Below are 18826 nucleotides of genomic sequence, written 5' to 3' on the forward strand. Positions count from 1 at the left end.
ATCTGTATTGTTTTAGGGCCACTAAATTCGTGATTATTGGTAGGGCGGCAGTAGGAAATGAACCCAAGGGCTGTTCCAGAGACCAGAACGCTGACCCTGGTGGCAGACAGATCTGGGTTTGAGGCCCCGCTCCGCTGGCTATAGCTGTGTGACCTTGCTCCATTTCCTAACCTCTCTGAGTCTCGGCTCTCTCCTCCGCACACGGGAATAATAAAAGACCTACTAGCTCAGACTGCTGTTGGAAAAATGAAATGAGTGGATGCACACGACAGGCTTAGGACAGAGTCTGGCACGCAGCACTCAACGAATGTTGGATCGTTTTCCTCTTCTACTGGGCACCGAGAGGCCGACATTCCCAAATGCAGGCCCTCTAATCATCCCTGGGGCACTACCGGAGCCACCTTCCTGATGTTCCCTTTTGTTCCGTGGCATTCCCCCCCACCAACAACATTTCATGGCTCCCCAGTACCTAACCTCGTCTCTCCCAGGAAGGAGAAAATTAAAGGGATAGCAAAGCTGAAAGACAGCTTGAGACCCCAACCCTTCAGATGCTGATTGAAATACTGCTTTCTCCGGGCGGGGTTAGCAAGACGGGAGAGGGGAACACGGTGCAAGGATCGCCAGACGTTTGTAACACCCTCAGCCAAAAATGGTCCCGGAAACGTGATGTGTGTCTGTGCGGTAGGTGTTCAAGCAACAGCGGCAAGAGTTAATCCCTCTGTCCGGTAGACCAGGCTCAGGGACGGAGGGGGAAGGAGGGTTCCTCGAGCTCCTGGGGTTTGTCTGTGGTGGAAGGAAGGAACACAGAAGTGAGAAGTTGACTTTGGGGAACCGAGAAGGAGGAGGAGCTAGGGGGGAACTGGCAGCCCAGGAGACTTTGCCTGCTTGGCAAGTATCCAGCCCCCTGGGCTTCTGTCCAGGCTGGGAAGGGTTAACAGCACTGAAAGGGAGTGGCTTGTGGGGGCGGGGAGGGGATAAGGAAGGGGGGGGTGTAGACAAGGAGTGAGGAAGCCCTAACTCTGAGGCCAGGGGAGGGGGCTTCCTGGTGGGGGTGGATGAGGCTCCCCTGTGAGCTGGACCCTGCCGGCTCAGCTGCTCCTACTGAGACAGAGAGATTTGCAGGAGCCGGAGACTACCCTGGACGCCTGGGAGGGGTGGGGGCACCAGCAGGGGTGTTGCAGCCCGTGTCTCCAGGACAGGGATGGGAGGGCTCGGAGCCAGCTTGAGACCCCTTTTCCAACCCACGCTGGCCTTTCCCCGGTTCTCAAGTGAGGCCTGACTGCTCGCAGCTGTTGCTTGGGTCTGGGAAACCTTCCCTTTCCCAGGGAGTAGAACGGAGAGGCCCAGAGAGGGTTAGCAGCCGCTCAAAGTCACACAGCAAGTCCTGAGCAGCCAACTCTCCCAGTTCCCAGAGAACGCCTCCGCTTCTACACACACACACACACACACACACACACACACACAGATGGGTTCAGTGGCCTTGCCCTGCCCATCTCTCCAGCTGCATAGCCTACCTCTTCCCCTCCTACTCTGACCCCATCATGTACTTTGGAATCTCCCACCTTTGCTCCAGCTGCCCCTTCTGCCAGAAATACCACCCCCCCGCGCTTCCCACCTACCTGGGAAAGTTGGTCACCCCTTCTGCCCGGGAGGTCAGTACTTGGCCAACGCGTTCGTCTTTTCTCAAATCGCACTGCCTTTCCAGCCTGCCATGTATGCATCTGTCTCCACCCCTGGATTGCTGTTGTCCCGGCGACTGGCGCTGGACCTGACCCGCACTGGAAATGTTTGGTGAGTCGAGCCAGCCTCCATGCCCGCACCTCCCTCTCGGGGGCCAGCTGTTCCTGTGAACTCCTGGAACTAGACCAGAAGCACCAAAGCCACTCCATTTTAGGGCAGTTCAGCCTGGCGGTCAAGAACACAGACTTTTGAGATCAGAAAAACCTGGGTTTGAATCCCAGCCCCTTCCACTGTTGTCGCTGTGTGAGCTTGAGTCAGGTACTTGCCCTCTCTGGGCTTCCCTTACCCTTTCTATTAAATGGCGATGGTAGGGGCGCCTGGGTGGCTCAGTCGGTTGAGCGTCCGACTTCGCTCAGGTCACGATCTCACGGTCCGTGAGTTCGAGCCCCGCATCAGGCTCTGTGCTGACAGCTCGGAGCCTGGAGCCTGCTTCAGATTCTGTGTCTCCCTCTCTCTCTGGCCCTCCCCCCGTTCATGCTCTGTCTCTCTCTGTCTCAAAAATAAATAAATGTTAAAAAAAAATTAAAAAAAAATTTTAAATGGCGATGGTAATTTCTACCCCGCAGAGCTACTCTGGAGGATTCTCTGCGATGAGGCACGTAGCGCATATGACAGAAGGCTGAGAGTAAGCGCTTCATAAAAGGGGCTGGCGGAACTCCGTGGGTCATTTCTGAAAGCCTGTCTCCCCCGCCACCCTCCCTCCTGGCTTTGCCCCGGCATCATGTACCAAAGTCCCTGTTCTAAGCTGTGTTCTTTTTTTTTATATATTTCTTTGAATGTTTGCTTACTTATTTTGAGAGAGAGATAGAGAGCGAGTAGGGGAGGGGAAAAGAGAGAGGGAGACAGAATCCCAAGCAGGCTCCGGGCTGTCAGTGCCGGGCCAGACGCGGGACTTGAACCCGGGAACCGTGAGATGGCGACCTGAGCCGAAATCAAGAGTAGGTCGCTTAACTGACTGAACCACCCGGGAGGCCCCTAAGCTGTGTTCTTAACACACGGAGGAAGTAAAGCCACGCTACCAGGTGCCCAGACTTGCATCCCAGCTCTGCCACTCCCTGGCTGTGTGACCTTGACAAAGTGACTCCCCCTCTCTGAGTCTCGGTTTCCTCCTCTGGAACATGCGGATAGTAATAGCACGTGCCGGGCGGGGCATCGCAGAATTAGAGTTGGCACTCGTGAAGCTCCCAGAGCGGCAGCTGGCAAGCCAGCAAGGCAGTAGTAATGAGACTCGAATTCACCATCTGGGCCCCTTCTTCCTCCGCCTGTTTCCCTCCCACCGCCCACCTCTGACCCCTGCCCCCCACACCAATCTACAAGCGAGGACTTGGCCTCTTCTGCCTTCGCGGTTAGAAAAACCCAAGGCCTCTGGGATCAATGGAATGAGATCCTTCCTTCGACCTGCCTTTGCCCTCAAGCACTTGCAGGGACACAAGTCTTTAGCTTCCTTTTGAGAAGACCCCTTTCTTCCAGAAGGATCTGTAGGGATCCCTCAACATATGAGAGCATATGGAAAAGCACCTGTTTGGCTAGAGGAGACTGGGAACATGGAGCCACACCCTTCGAGCCCTTGCTGCCCCCGCTCCCCCCCCAACCAGGTTCCCATTAATCCACTGACCCCTCTCACCACCACCACCTTCGGCGGGGTGACTTTTTCACAATATCGTTTTAAACTCACAGAAAGTCAGCAACGGTCCTACCAGGAACTCCTTTCTACCTTCTCCCAAAGTCACTGATGATTGCTCTTAGGTCCCATGTGCTCTGTCCCCTCCCTCCCCCTTCTCTCTTTCTCTCTCTTCCTAAACCGCTCCCATGTTGCATATGGGAACACTGAGGCCCTGAACCCCAAGCCGACAGGCTCGTCGAGGGCCTCCAGAGATATTCGGAACCTGAACTCACAAGCCAACCGACCCCAGAACACCGAAGGGCAACTGAAAACTCAGAATGAATGAATGTCTGATGAAATGTCTACGGTACGTTCGCGAGTCAACTGCCATTTCTCAGGGCTCCTGTCTTTCGAAATAGAAAAGCCCAAGTCACAAGAACACTTTGAATAATTCAGGCTTCAAAAAGGCCCTTACTGTATGGCTTCTTTTCAAACCTTTTCAGATATTTTTATAAGAAATGCAGATGTGTAATGGGATCTGTAGGGACATTTTGAGGTTTGCCATGACGTGGGGTGGGGTCCCCCAAATGTCAGAGATCCTGGAGCCTTCAAAGCCTTTACGACAAGCTCTCCCGGCCCCAAAGCTCCTTGAATTGCACTCAGACCGGGGCACAGGATGGAGATTTTTCCGTGTATTTTTACAAGGAGGCTGTATGTACCTTTTTATGTGGGTCACACACAAAAAAAAATGTAAAAATCTCAAAAACATGGAAGCAACACAAGGAATTCGTCATAGCAACAGGCCTGCCTCTCCTATTTTTGAAAAGTGAGCTTCTCCCTCCTCCCCTTAGTACAGAAAGTTTATTTTCCTGCTGGGGCCTCTGACTCAGACGCAAGCCCAGAACTCAGCCGCCTCCGAGGAGAGACAGGAGGCGCGGGGGTGTCGTGGACCCGGGCGCGGGTGGGGGACGCCCGAGGCTCCCAGGCCTCAGGTTCCCCTCAACTGACATGTCCTCGAGGCAGCCCGGTGCCCTGGCATTTCTGGTCACCACGCGGGACATCACTCCGCACGCATCCGCATCCTTCTCCCTAACGTGGCCCTTCAGAACAGCCCCGTGTGTAGGGCTCCAGCTCTGTAAATATCCGGCCAGCTGGTAAACCCTAGCCAAACAAGACTCTGCTAGGACCACGCCATGATCCAGGGGCTACAGGGGTACCAACTGACAAGTAGGGCGCTCAGGAGTCTGACTCAGGACCGCTCTCTAGCTGGGGCTGTCCCATCAGATGATAAGGGGGACACTGCCATGGCCTGAGGGCTTCAACAGAGCGACCGGAGGTGGCTGCGGTGCCGGTGGTTTTGAGAGCACAGTGTGGGTTTGAATCCTGCCCCACCGATCAGGGAGGCAAGCTGAGGGCAAAGCCCAAGGTTAACACCCGCCCCCCCCTTCCCACCACCTCCCTCCACCCCCAGTGCGCCTGCCCCCTCCGTGGGTCATGTGTGACATTCCTCAGGCACTCCTGGCTGCCCAAGAACAAAGGAAAGGGGAAAACCAATGGTTAACTGAGAGAGATCACAGTCCTGCAGGACATTCGTCTCCATCAGTTTGCAACTGTCTTAATGATTTACAAGAAAAAAAGCAATCTCCGGAAACCTATAGACTCAACTCCCCGCAGCCCTAACATCACCCTCCCCTCTATAGGATAGAAAATCTTCTGTAATCTAGCCACTCCTCACAACCCCAGTGCAGCTCTTTCTGCCCATGGGTCCTGTCCCTGTGCTATAATAAAAACACCCTCTTGCACCAAAAAACGTCTCAAGAATTCTCTCTTGGCCATTGGCTCTGAACCCCAACACTTCAAACCACATCACCACCACTCACCAGCTGTGTTACCTAAGGCAAGTGCCTTAACCTCTCTGTATCTCAGTTCTGTCTCATAGATAATATCAGTACCAGTGCGCTGTGGCAGAGATGATGTGTGTTAACCCATATCATTCACTTAGCATAGCACCTGGCACAGAGCAGAACCTCAAGAAATCTTTATCATCTCCTATCCCCTCTCCTTTTTAACACTTTTCGTGACCATCCTGTACAATCAAAGCAACGAAATCAGAATCCAAGCTTCGGCAATTACCAGCTGAGTGACCCTGGGCCAGTAACAAAATGTGCCTAATGCCGATTTCTCATCTATAAAAGGGGGATAAAACTATAAACACATAGCTCGCCTCCTGGCTCACGGTAAGTGTTCCTAAACACTGGCTGTTATTATCATCAGGGGTCAGAAAGCTAGAGCCCACGAGCCAAATTTGGCCCACTGTCTGTTTTTGTAAATAAAGTTTTATTGGAACACGGCCATACCTATGTAGCTTTCTTGCTACAACGGCAGGGCTGAGTCGTTTTGTTTTTTTTTAACGTTTATTTTTATTTATTTTTGAGACAGAGAGAGACAGAGCATGAACAGGGGAGGGGCAGAGAGAGGGAGACACAGAATCCGAAACAGGCTCCAGGCTCTGAGCTCTCAGCACAGAGCCTGACGCGGGGGTCGAACTCACGGACCGCGAGATCATGACCTGAGCCGAAGTCGGACGCTTAACCGACTGAGCCACCCAGGCGCCCCAGGGCTGAGTCGTTTTGACGAGTCACTGTATGGCTCACAAAGCCTAAAACATCCACTGTCTGGTCTTTTAAGAAAAAGTTTGCCTGATTTGTATCATGATGACCTTTAATGGCAATAATCGCGGCACACAGACATTTCAGCTCCCTCAGTAGACCACACAAGTTAACATTTGCTTTCCAGGAACCTCTAGCAACCCGCAGTTGAGCCCCAATGGTCCAAAACCTTCCTCAAACGATTTGCAAACGTAGCGTGCAGAAGAGGGGTCTGTAGCTTTCTTTGGCTTCCCAGAGGTGCCCACGACCCATGAGCACAGGAATGTAAACATCGGAGGAGCTGGCCCGTGTCCAAATCCATGCCGTACTCTGTTTCCCGGGCTTGCCCACTCTGGGACAGTCCCACTCCAGGGCACCCACCACGATATTGAGGGTTCGTTGGTGAGCTTTCTCTTTGTGCTGCTTTAACATCCACTGGAAAGCAGCTGGCTGCCTCCTGGTTCAGTACGCTTCACATTCCTTTTGTGTGATGTTGGGGCGAGAGAAGGGACACGGTGGGGGGTGGGGGACTCGGCAAGAGCTGATCCGGAATTCAGCAAAGGAAACCTGTGAATTATTCACCCCAGAAAGATGGCTTCCTGTCTGGTCCATTCCTTCCTTCGGGAGGCAGGCGCGACCGTCGGCCCTTCCTGGTCGGCCTGATGGGGTCTTTGTCGTGTGGTACAGAGAACACAGCAAAAAGTAATTTGTGGGCCTCCCAGATCCTGAGGATCTCGGTGGCCACGCCTCTTGGCTTCGTCCCATGCCCGCAGCTGCCCGCCTTGGTTTCCACTGTTCCAGGAGTGTTGGTTCTCAAAACCCTAATTGGCCCTTGACGTCACCTGAAAGACCAGGCTGGACTCAGCCACCCGCGGTCCCTGTCCTGACTGGGGGCCACCAAGACTGGTGAAATCCAGGCCCCCTCACGCCACCGCCCTCTGTCTCTTCAGCTCATTCACCCTTATTTCATTCATTCTTGTTTCTTCCCTGTAGGCGAGGGCCAGGGGACAACTGCCCTGCGGAGATTCGGCAAGTGTTCCCAGGGTAGGTCAGGTCAGGAGAGGATAGGCGTTCCTCCCTGGACTGCAGGCTCCGTGAGGGCTGGGACCAGCCCTGTCTGACTTTTCCGCTGAGGCTGTAATCCTTCAGGGACACGTTCAAATGTCAGAGTCCACAAATCCTGTAGTGGGGGAAAGGACATCCTTTTAGGAGTCAAGCTTTTAAGGTGTTATGTAATTATAATGATACAGACGTGAGAACGGCATCTTTTTTTCCCTGGTTATTAGCATATGGGGCACCTGGGTGGCTCAATCAGTGAAGCGTCTGACTCTTGGTTTCAGCTCAGGTCATGATCTCAAGGTTTGGTGAGTTTGAGCCATGCATTAGGGATTCTCTCTCTCTCTCTCTCTCTCTCTCTCTCTCTCTCTCTCTCTCTTTCTGCCCCTCCTCCACTCGCACTGTCTCTCTCTCTCTCTCTCTCTCAAAATAAATAAACTTAAAAAAAAAAAAAGAATAGGGGCGCCTGGGTGGCTCAGTCGGTTAAGCATCCGACTTCTGCTCAGGTCATGATCTCGCGGTCCATGAGTTGAAGCCCCGCGTCAGGCTCTGTGCTGATGGCTCAGAGCCTGGAGCCTGTTTCGGATTCTGTGTCTCCCTCTCTCTCGGCCCCTCCCCCATTCATGCTCTGTCTCTCTCTGTCTCAAAAATAAATAAACGTTAAAAAAAATCGAAAAAAAAAAAGAATAAAACAGTGATTCTGAGCACCTCCTAGGAAATCCGTGGATGGTCTGTGAAGACACTATACACAAATAAAACCACATGCGTGAGTGCACAAGGTTTTCTGGGAAGGGAGTCCAACATTTTCATCAGATTTTCAAATGACCTCCAGGACCTCAAATGGGCATAGACGGGAGACTACAAGTCTGATCCATATTTGCGTCCCTAATGCCCTCGTACAATGGCTGGTGCCTGACAGGTTCTCGAGAAAGGTTTGCTGGGTCAAATGGCGGTTTGAAACCACCAAGCACCACACTGCCCAATAATCAGATTTCCCAGAGGGCCAAACCCCACTGATCTGGAATCTGGGGATAACTTGAATGGATTCTTTTCTTTCTTTCTTTTTTTTTAATCATCGGGAAGGAGGAGGTAAATGAATGATATAGACAAGGATGAGTGGCCACGGCCACCAAAGGGCATCCACCGCTGGCCAGCAGTGTTCTCACGAGCTGCCTCTGCCGTGTGCGTTGAAGCGGCCTCCCCAAGGAACTGTGTGAAGGATCCCGGACGGTGGTTGCCGGCACACAAAAGTACTGAAACTTCTTCTCCCGAAAGATATTCTGGGATCGAAATTAGTAATCCCTTCTAGCCGGACTGACTTCCCTTGCACCTTAAAATTCTTTCTCCAGACCAGCACAGCTGAGCCCAGACCAGCTAGAAAACGCATACATCTTACAACTCGGGGAAATTCAGGGAATTCGGTAAAGGAGTCCTTCTTTCATAAATAATAGCACCAGAGGATACGGTGAATGGCACTCGAACGCACCGTAGGGGTGGGTGGTGGGCAGAAAAGGGCACACGGGGACGTGAGCTTTTCGGTAAGCAATTGGCCAAGAGTCGTAAAAGCATTCACGCCCTCGGCTAGAGTAGTTACACTGCTAGACTTCTGTCCTAAGGAGACCATGAGAATTGTGCACAAAGATTTATTCATACAGGTATAGAGCTTAACATGACGAACGATAGCCAAGAAGCTGGAAACAGCTCGGGTGTTCGACAGTAGGTGTTAGGTAGGAAAATCACGCACGCCCATGCGCAATATTAAATCTTGAAACTTCATAAACATTTAAAAACTTCTGCGCTTCAAAGGATCTCCTCAAGAAAAGGAAAAGACAGCCCAGAGGACGGGAGAAAAGATCTGCAAATCACGTATCTGATACGGGGCTTGTATCTAGACTATTCGGAGAACTTGGGTAACTCAATATAAAAAGACAATTCAATAATCCACCTAAAAGCAGGCAAATGATCGGAACAGACATTTCTCCAAAGAGAAATGGCCAATACGCACAGGACGAGAGGCCCAACATCATTAGTCATTAGGGAAAATGCAAATCAAAACCACAGTGAAATACCACTTCCCACCCACGAGGATGGCTGTAGTAACAAGTCCTGGTGAGGATGTGGGGAAACGGGAACTCTCGCACGTTGCTGGTGGGGACGTACGATGACACAGCCGCTCTGGAGAGAGTCTGGCGGTGCCTCAAAAGAAGAAAACAGAGTTACCCTTCGACCCAGCATTCCACCAGGGGTACACGCCCAAGAGAAATGAAAACATACGTCCGCGCAAAAACGTATACGCAAATGTGCGCGGCGGCGTTACTCGTAATCGTCGAAAAGCGGAAAAATTGGGGAGAGTCATAGAACAGATTCTCCGGCCATAAAAAAGCAACGAGGTACCGATGACACGCGACAAACACGGATGCACCTTGAAAACACGATGCCGAGGGACAGAAGCCAGGCGCAGAAGACCACATATTGCGTGATTCCGTTTCTATGAAATACCACGCCGCGGCAAAACTAGAGACAGAAAGTAGATTAGTGGTTGTCGGGGGCTGGGAGGAAGTGAAGAATGACAGCTCCTGCGCGCGGGATTTATTTAAAAAGATTTTTTTAACCTTTATTCGTTTTTGAGAGACAGAGCATGAGTGGGGGAGGGGCAGAGAGAGAGGGAGACACAGAATCCGAAGCAGGCTCCAGGCCCCGAGCCGTCGGCCCAGAGCCTGACGCAGGGCTCGAACTCACGGGCCGCAAGATCGTGACCTGAGCCGAAGTCGGACGCTTAACCGACTGAGCCACCCAGGCGCCCCTCCTTTTCCATATTTTTAATGAAGCTTGCATCATATTAAAGAATAAACATTTTTTAGCCCAACAGAGGAGACCCGGGAGGGGAGACATCAGGCAGTGTTTTTCTGGAGCCGACTTAGCACGGCCCTCCCAGGGGTGTGAGTACGCTCGTGCCCCTGGGATCACAGCTGGGCCCTACGTGGAATGACGTGTGTGCCCACGGAGGCTCCCAGCGTTTCCTGCTTTCTGCGGGTGCTGGCGGAGAGGGTAGATTTATTCCCGGAGGGGAGATGAGGCCAGAGGCTTTGCAAAGTTCTGGAAGGAAGACAAGCAGATCAAGTCTCTGACAACAGTGAGTAAGGACTGGATATGATGTGGACGAGGCTCTGGACTGGGGTGGGTATCAGGAAGCACGGGTTCAAGCCTCCAGCCCAGCAGGGTGACCTTAGTCAGGTCACCTCCTTTCTTAGGCCTTAGACCCCCCTCTAAAACAAGGGCACCCGGTCCTTCCGTTTCTGATGGCTTATGACTCTGCGAGGTCACATAGGCTTCCTCTGTTTCCACCGTCCCTGCGACAGCTGGTAGTTCTTCACGGACCGCCCCGCACAGCGCCTGTCCCCAGAACCCCAAGGGCCATTCTGCCCCCAAAGGCAATCTCCAAATTGACACAGCACGTGTTTCAAGCCACCTCATCAGAGAAGACTTTCTGCCCAAGGCTGCGGGAGCAAACAGCATCCCCCACCCTCCGCACACCTGAACCTGGTCAAGAGTGAGCATATCTGCTGAGCACCGAGCAGGTAACAGCCACTGCTGTCGTGGCACAAATAAGACACTGCTCTGCTTTCCGGGAGCTTACGGGATGCACAACCACCGCCAGTTAACAGGCCATCTGTCCCTTGACAGGGGGATTCACACACGCTACTTTTTTTTTTTTTTCAACGTTTTTATTTATTTTTGGGACAGAGAGAGACAGAGCATGAACGGGGGAGGGGCAGAGAGAGAGGGAGACACAGAATCGGAAACAGGCTCCAGGCTCTGAGCCATCAGCCCAGAGCCTGACGCGGGGCTCGAACTCACGGACCGCGAGATCGTGACCTGGCTGAAGTCGGACGCTTAACCGACTGCGCCACCCAGGCGCCCCTACGCTACTTTTTTATAAGCTGCACACCAGTCCTTTGAGGCTGAAGCTATAGTTGCGTTTTACAGCTGAGAAAATGGAGACCAAGAGGAGTGAAAAGTGCCCGAGGTCACAGAGCAAACAAGTGGTAAAGTCAGGATTCCAGCCCCGGTGGGTGACCCCTCCAAGTCACCTGTGATTTGGCAGGTGGTTCTTAACTCTACAGTTCGGGCAGAACAAAAGACCTCAAGAGCCACCCAATCTCCAAACTTGATTTCGGAACATCAAACTTGACATTGACTTTGTAGGAGCCAACTGGGAGCTCATACGGATGAATTCATACGATAAAGCAATATCCTATAATACGGTCAAGACCTCAAATCTGTAATGAGTCACAACATGAGGAAAATATTGGTCTTTTCCATTTTTCCCCCCAATTCTGATAACTACACCCAGGAAAAGGTCTTGATTTGGTGCTCACGGGTCTTTAACACCTTCTCCAACACTTGCAGATCTCAAGTAACAAAGAGCCAGCAAGCATCAGGCTCAGAGCCTTGTGTCTAGCTAAACGATATCTCGCTAACGTTTAAAAACACGGTTTTATTTTCATTGTTCATCAGGGTGATGGTTGGTGGGTATATCACATTTGAGGAAAGTGAAAACTGATCTTCTATTTACTGTCGTCATGTAAATCTTCCTTTGGAGCTACATTGACCGATATTTAAGGAGCACATTTACTGACATCTTTAACGAGTAGATTTAAAAATATATATTAAATTCATGACACCATCAAAGTGGTATACAAGCAGGGCAAAAAAATTTTTTTTTAAAAAGTGGCGCTGAAACGACTGAGGCTTGAGACATGCTGCCCGATGAAATTAAAAATAACCCAGCCATGTAATTATATTGTCCTGAAAGTATATTGCGAGTTACCTAAATAGCACACATTCATGGTAGCCCATCACTCTTGAAGCACATTTCTGAGGGTTTACGTATGCAGTTACTTTAGCAACAGAGATATAACTGAATCATATTCGAGCCACAAGACATATGCGCCTGAAGGTCTAATTATTGGAAAATTATAGACCTAAGAAAACACAGCTATGCCTCGCTGCACACGACAGGGTTGACAGAATACCTGATGGTAAGTGGATAAACCACGTCTCCAGAAGCTGTGTGGAAAGGAAGAACCTTGCCCCAACTGTGGCACCCTTAACTACGTGTGGATGCAGAATTGCATGTATTCATCCGTTCACTCGTCCAACCACTCCTCGAAACGTTTGCTGAGCACGGTCCGATGCACTAGGACAAAGGACCCCGGTGAGCCTCCCCTCCAGAAGGGGGCGCCAGACATCATGCTCAACGTCACGCGCCAGGGTGCCCACCGACTGGGCTCTGAAAAGAGCACCACTCTTTGAAACCATGTAACAAAGGAAGCTGCCTCCCCGGGGCGGGTGGTCAGAGAAGGCTTCCTGGAGGAGGGGACCGTCAGGTTGAGGGCTAAAGAAGGAATGGGAATTAACCAGAGGAGGTGGGAGAGGAGAGGGCGGTAAAAAGGCAGGTGCATCCACCTAAGCGGATGGGCTCTCACGTCCCGTGCACCTCTCATAAGTGAGCGTCTCGCCCTGGTGACATCACCGTAGCGTGACCTTTGCATTCAAAAATGTGTATGTCATTGAGCCCTAAATGCAAGCCAGCACGGGGATCCGTTTCTTCAGGGGGGTAAATGGCTACCCGATCCCGACACGGCGGGAAAACAGAGAGGGTGAGTGGGTCTCCGACATCAGCCTCCCTCTGGGACTTGAAAGACTGATTTTGACCGTGAACTCTTCTCACAGGCACCAACTGTAGAGGTCCTCAGCCGGGGCCGCACTTAGGACTCTGGGGAACTTCCGAGCCTGCACGCCCAGGGCCCCTCCAAGACCACAACCGGCTATTAAGTTAGGCTCCCTGGAGGTGGGGCCGGTGACTAATCATGTCTAAAGCTCCTCAGAGGAGTCCGGTGTGTGGCTGGGGCCGAGAACGACATCGGGAACCTAACCGCGGTGGAGGGATCACATCTGCAAAAACTTACTGAGCACCTACCTACTCTGCGCCAGACAGCGGGCTGGGGGCGGGGGCGGGAGCGTAAGAATCACTGTGGAAGGCTGCACCCACTCTCAAGGATCGCGCTGGAGGCAGGGTGAATATGAAAAGTGCTGTGGTGCGATGAATTGGCTGGGAGATCTCAGCAGATCTGGGTTGGTGCCCCAGCGTGTGCATTTCTATCGAGCTCCCAGGGTCCGTGCGGGGCCAAGAGCTGCATATGACGGGCAAGGTTCTGCGGGAAAGCTCTCCGACCCGGGCTGCTGCTTCCCACCATTTCTCCACCCCTCTGACAGTCCTGAGCCTCGCCGGGGGGTGATAACAAAGTGGAAGGGAAGAACAAAACGCACCCTGGCAGCCGGCCCCGGGTGTGCACCCGTGCTTCCTCCAGGCTCCAAAGCCCCAGGGCAGCGCCCCGTTCCCCCCCTACACGCACCCGCAGAGCGTGGAACAGATCTCAGGAAGAAAGAGAAGGGGCTGGGATGGGAGACGGGGTGCTGGGTAGGTGGTTGTCATAAATAGCACACCATCTGCACGCCCCCGCTGCCTAAGGAGTCCCCCATCTGGGGCCAGAACAAAGGCAGCAACATTCTAGAGGCATCGGAGATCAAAACGGCCTCCGAGGCTCTCCTACAGCGAGTCCTCGCTTCTAATTAATCACTCGTCCTTGGCAAATCAATTGTGTCTGTTTTAAAATCTATGCTCCAAGGGCAAGGGACGGGGTGGAAGTCGGAAGCAAGAAGTTCTCTGGAGCTGACGCTCAGGGCAGTGTATTCTTGGGGAGGGGGCCCTAAGGTCAACCCTGACCCACTCAGCAGGGCCAGGAAGGGACCGATCAGGGGGCACAAATGCTTACAGAGGCCAGACTGGTCCCAGAAACCGCTGAATGAATGAATGGGGGTTAGAAGAGGAAGCCCTGGGGACTGGTGCCAAGCGGGGACTGTGGGCCCTGACCCAGTAGGCTGGCGACCCCTCAGTCCCAGTCCCCCGACTCTTGGCAGTCTGTCACTGCCAAGCAGAAATGCCGTCCCGTTTCTGCATTTCTGGAAGATTTGCTAGAAGATGTGGGAGTCAGACCCAGGCAGTCTGGCTCCAGAAAGCATTCTCTTGGGGCGCCTGGGTGGCTCATTCGATTAAGCATCCGACTTTGGCTCAGGTCGTGATCTCGCAGTTCGGGAGTTCAAGTCCCGCGTCGGACTCTGTGCTGACAGCTCAGAACTTGGAACCTGCTTCGGATTCTGTGTCTCCCTCTCTCTCTGCCCCTCCCCTACTCACATGCTGTCTCCCTCTCTCCTGGAAATTAACATAAAAGAAAGGAAGCAAGAAAGCATTCTCTTAATTGCATGCAGCCCTTTCTCCCTTAACTCCCACAATGCCCTTCACAGAGCTCTGCACACAGTAGGTGCTCAGGAGAGGTCAACTACCTTGAAACAAGGTCTCCGCGAATTGGATCCACTAGAATTTGATGCTATCCTTTTGAAAGATTTTTTTTTAAGCTTCTTTATTTAGTTTGAGAGAAAGAGAGCGCGAGCAGGGGAGGGACAGAGAGGACCCCAAGCAGGCTCCACGCTGTCAGCGTGCAGAGCCCGGGGTGGGGCTCGAACTCACAAAGCTGTGAGATCATGACCTGAGCTGAAACCAAGAGTCGGACACTTAACCGACTGAGCCACCCAGATGCCCCTCTTTGGATAGATTTTGTGTTCTGTTTCAAGAACGGGCTCATGGTTTCTGCGGGAGCCGGGTCCTCACCCTGATGACGTCCTCATCATTACGTTGAGTGCGACATCACCTAGGCGCCATGGGGCACTATTTAACCCTTCCCCGCCCTAGGACTTGTAAAGCCCTCGGAAGAAGGTTTCCGAGGTCTGGGAGGTGGGGCTTTCACCCGTGAGAATTCCGGTTCCCCACCGGCTTCTCATTGCCACGCAGGACATACACCAAATAGGACGGGCACACGGCCTTGAGGCTGCCCGTACCGAAGCTGGCCACCGAGCCAAAGGCAGGCTTTTCTTCCCTTCTCTTCTCTTTTTTTAATGTTTATTTATTTTGGAGAGAGAGACAGAGCTCACGTGTGCACGCACGTGAGTGGAGGAGGGGCGGAGAGAGAGGCAGAGAGAGAACCCCGAGCTGGCTCCACACTGTCGGCACAGAGCCAGATGTGGGGCTCGATCTCTTGAACCCCGAGATCATGACCTGAGCTGAAACCAAGAGTCAGAAGCCTAACTAACTGAGCCACCCAGCCTCCCCAAATGCAGGCTTTAAATCACATGGTTCTAGTTCCATCTGATAACCATTCATTTGTTCATTCATTCATTCATTCAACAAATATTTATTGCACCTGTTACGTTCTCAACACTGACATGGGTGCTAGGGAAACCGTGCAAAGCTGAGGGGTCCCTGTGAAATCCCTGCGAGACCATCAGGAGTGCAGGTGTCCTCTCTGAACCTCAGCTTCTTTTTCTGTAAAGGGGGGGTCCTGAGGAAGATGCAAGGTCCCCTCAAAAGTCCTAATCCCCACCTCTGGCAGAAAGGCATCCCGGTGCCACAAAAAGAGCACTGGAGAGAGAGTCAGGATGCAGCCTGCTGGCTGAGTGGCCCTGATGAGGTCATTTCTCTGGGTCTAATTTCTTTGTTGCTATATTGACAGGGCTGCAGTGCATACTTTCTAGAACTCGTCCGTCTGTGACTCTCTGACTCACAGAGTCTATGATTCCAGCATGAGAATAGCCTGTGACCCCAGGAATGGACATCCTCCTGTTCTGCACGCAAATCTCTTCCTTACGGGATGCTTTCCACCGTGCAAAGCAGCAGAGAGGAACTCGCTTCTTGTCAGATGAGCACGGAGGGGTATGGGGAGCCCTCCTAGAAGCTGCCCCCCCAGGCTCCCCAGAGTCACTCCATTTATCTTCCCCATCATGCTTTTAATCTCTGCAAATTTAACGGCACAACCATAAGCTGCCTTAAGAACATAGCTGACCCATCGCCAATAAATCAGAAGCTCTCAGTGATGCTTCTGAATAAATGATAGTCCCTCAGATCAGTGGGCAGCGGGCGGGGGATGTTTAAGGTGCCTCGGGAGAGATTTCAACCCGCCCCCTATTGGGGTGGGGGGACATTGCAAAGGAACAGGGGGTGTGGTGAGATCAAGAAGCCCCTGGAGTCATCCCTGGGTGTTTGTGCAGAACCAGACCTTAGCTTTTCCAGTCAGGGCTGGCTCAATCTTGCCTGAAAGGAAAATGTCCCGCAGAGAGAGACAGGAAAAAACATCCCAGGGTTAAAGAAAGAGATGTCAACTCCGAAACCTCAATTAGAATCCCTGCCTTTTTTTTTTTTTTTAATCCCCTGCTTGGCCAGTTTTCCCATCTATAAAGTGGGGATCCCAATAAATGGAGACATGTCCTATCTTGACCTTGCACCTTTCGATGGTAATCACCTACTGGCCCCCAGTTTTCACAGAGAAGGAAATGGGCTTGGAACGGTGAAGTGACTTGCCCGAGGTCTCACAGAGAATAGGGGTTCGATCCAAGGCCTCACCCCGCGACACTGTGCCTTCTCTCCTGCGGTGGGAACCCTGGGCCCTATCTGGCTGCTTTTCCACTTCGGGCAGCTGAAACCCACATGGAAATCCCAGCTGCACAGCGCACCCAGGTGTCCCTGAGGGCCAGAGGCAGTGGGTGGCTCTGATGCCCACAGTCTTCCTACACACACCCCCGTCCTGCATTCCATCCCCTCTGGCGACTCCGAGAAACAAGCAGATGGGCAGCCCTGGGTACGGCTGAAGATCCTTTGGAGTCATTTCCTGGTGGGTACCGTATCCAAGGACATCCCACGCCCTGCCAGGAGCTGTTTGGAAATTCTACCAGACCCTGGATCATGGGAAGCAGGCTCTGCTTGTAAATGCAGTTAGGGGCTACTTGTACTGAGCCTCTCAGTGACACGGGGTCTAGGAGAGCTTCTAAGTGTATTAGGCTCCCAACTGCTGTGCCTCAGAACTCAGGGGTCCCAAACCCTAGGGGACACAGACGGCCACTTCTGTGCTTTCACTACACTCTGCCCAGAGCCCAGGGTCTCCTTCACACCTCCTCACACCCGTAAGGGCACAATAATTGGTCCCTAGAGCTGAGAAGGTGACCCATTGCGATGGGTTTTAAACATTTTAAAATGGTGTTTTTAAAAAAACATTTTTTTATATTTTTTTCTGAGAGAGAGAGAGCACACACGCATGAGCAGAGGAGGGGCAGACGGAGAGGGAGACACAGAATGCGAAGCAGGCTCCAGGCTCTGAGCTGTCAGCACAGAGCGCGATGCAGGGCTCGAACTCATCAACCTTGAGATCGTGACCTGAGCCAAAGTCGGACGCTTAAGTGACTGAGCCACCCAGGGGCCCCTAAAAATAGTTTTGAAAACATCTAAGCCTTTCTTCAAACAAAATCTTACTCAAAATCCCAGTTATGCAGAACAGATAAAAGGAGAACACACAGTTGATGACGATCCCAGTCCCCACCCTCCTGTCTGCCTCCTGCCTCCCAAGGCAGCCTCAGGGCCCTTCCGTAGAACCCTAGGCCCGAAGGAAGCCAGTTTGCAAACCACTGCCTTGTCAGATGGGGAAGATGCCTGGCCAGAGTTAGACAGGGACATAGTGCAAGGGTGAGGCCCCTTCCAGGAGGGCTGAAAGCCCAAACAAGAGGCAGGCAGCCCTCTCCCTGGGCCAAGTCAGAGTCTCTTTGTATGGATTTGCCCCCAAACCAGTATATTTTGGTTGACTTGCTAATTAGTGGTTACTTGATTGGTTAGTTGGTCTACGTGTTGGTTGGGTGATTGATTAGTTGCTCACTGGATGATTGAGTGGTTAGTCGGCTAGTTGGATGGTCAGCTAGCTAGTTGATTACATGGTTAGTTGTTTCTTAATGGGCTGGTTGAACAAAGGAGTGAGTGGATGCCTTCGTGATTGCATATTCCGGTGCTTTGGAGAAGGCTCTGAGACAGGGTCGTGTCTAATGTTAGAGGCATCGAGCAGATGGCCTGGGACATGGAAGGAAGAGGGAGGTGCATTCACAGGCCTCAGTATAGACAGGGCAAGTAGCAAAGCTGCTGTTGCCAGTGGTAGTTTGAACCCTTCTTGACCTGGGGGGTGAGTGGCTACACCAATGAATCTGAGGGTCCTGTATAAACTGTAAAGCCTGGTACACAGGTCAGTGGTCCTCTCCCACTGTCTTGGGGCTCCCGGTGCCCCCTGGTTTCCTCCACCCCTTCCCCCAAGCAACCCTGCTCTCCAATCCTTTACCTACCCTGGGGTATCGGTGACAGATAACAGCGCAATGTGTCTAAATAAGTAAATTTTGAGTGAAGGAGCATTCGTGGGAGTATTTCAGCCATCTGACAGCCCACGGGACTGGGGTTGGAAGGAAAGATTCTTCTAGGACCCGGCAGTCACCTCCCATGAGCAGCACTCACTCTGATGGAAACGTAATGGTAGAGTTCATGTAACCCTCCCAGTAAACTTCTGTACTAAGCATTCGTATAATCTCCAAAGATGAAGAACCTGAGACTCAGAGAGAGGCAGTGACCCAAGTTCCAACAGGCGGAGAGTGGGGGGCCCAGACTTGAACCCTGTCCCTCAGGTACAAACACCACACTCTTTCACAGCCTTGAGATCACTCAGGTGTCGAAACCGTAATGGCTCCTCCGCAGCCTCCTCTCCCTCCCCTGGGGCTTCTGGATGTCAATCCCGGTGCCAGTGGGGAGCCCAGAGCATCCCCCACCGACAGGCCAGGCACAGCAGGCCACACGATGACC

This window comes from Prionailurus bengalensis, chromosome D3 (genome assembly GCF_016509475.1).
Source record: "Prionailurus bengalensis isolate Pbe53 chromosome D3, Fcat_Pben_1.1_paternal_pri, whole genome shotgun sequence".
In the NCBI taxonomy this organism is placed as follows: Eukaryota; Metazoa; Chordata; class Mammalia; order Carnivora; family Felidae; genus Prionailurus; species Prionailurus bengalensis.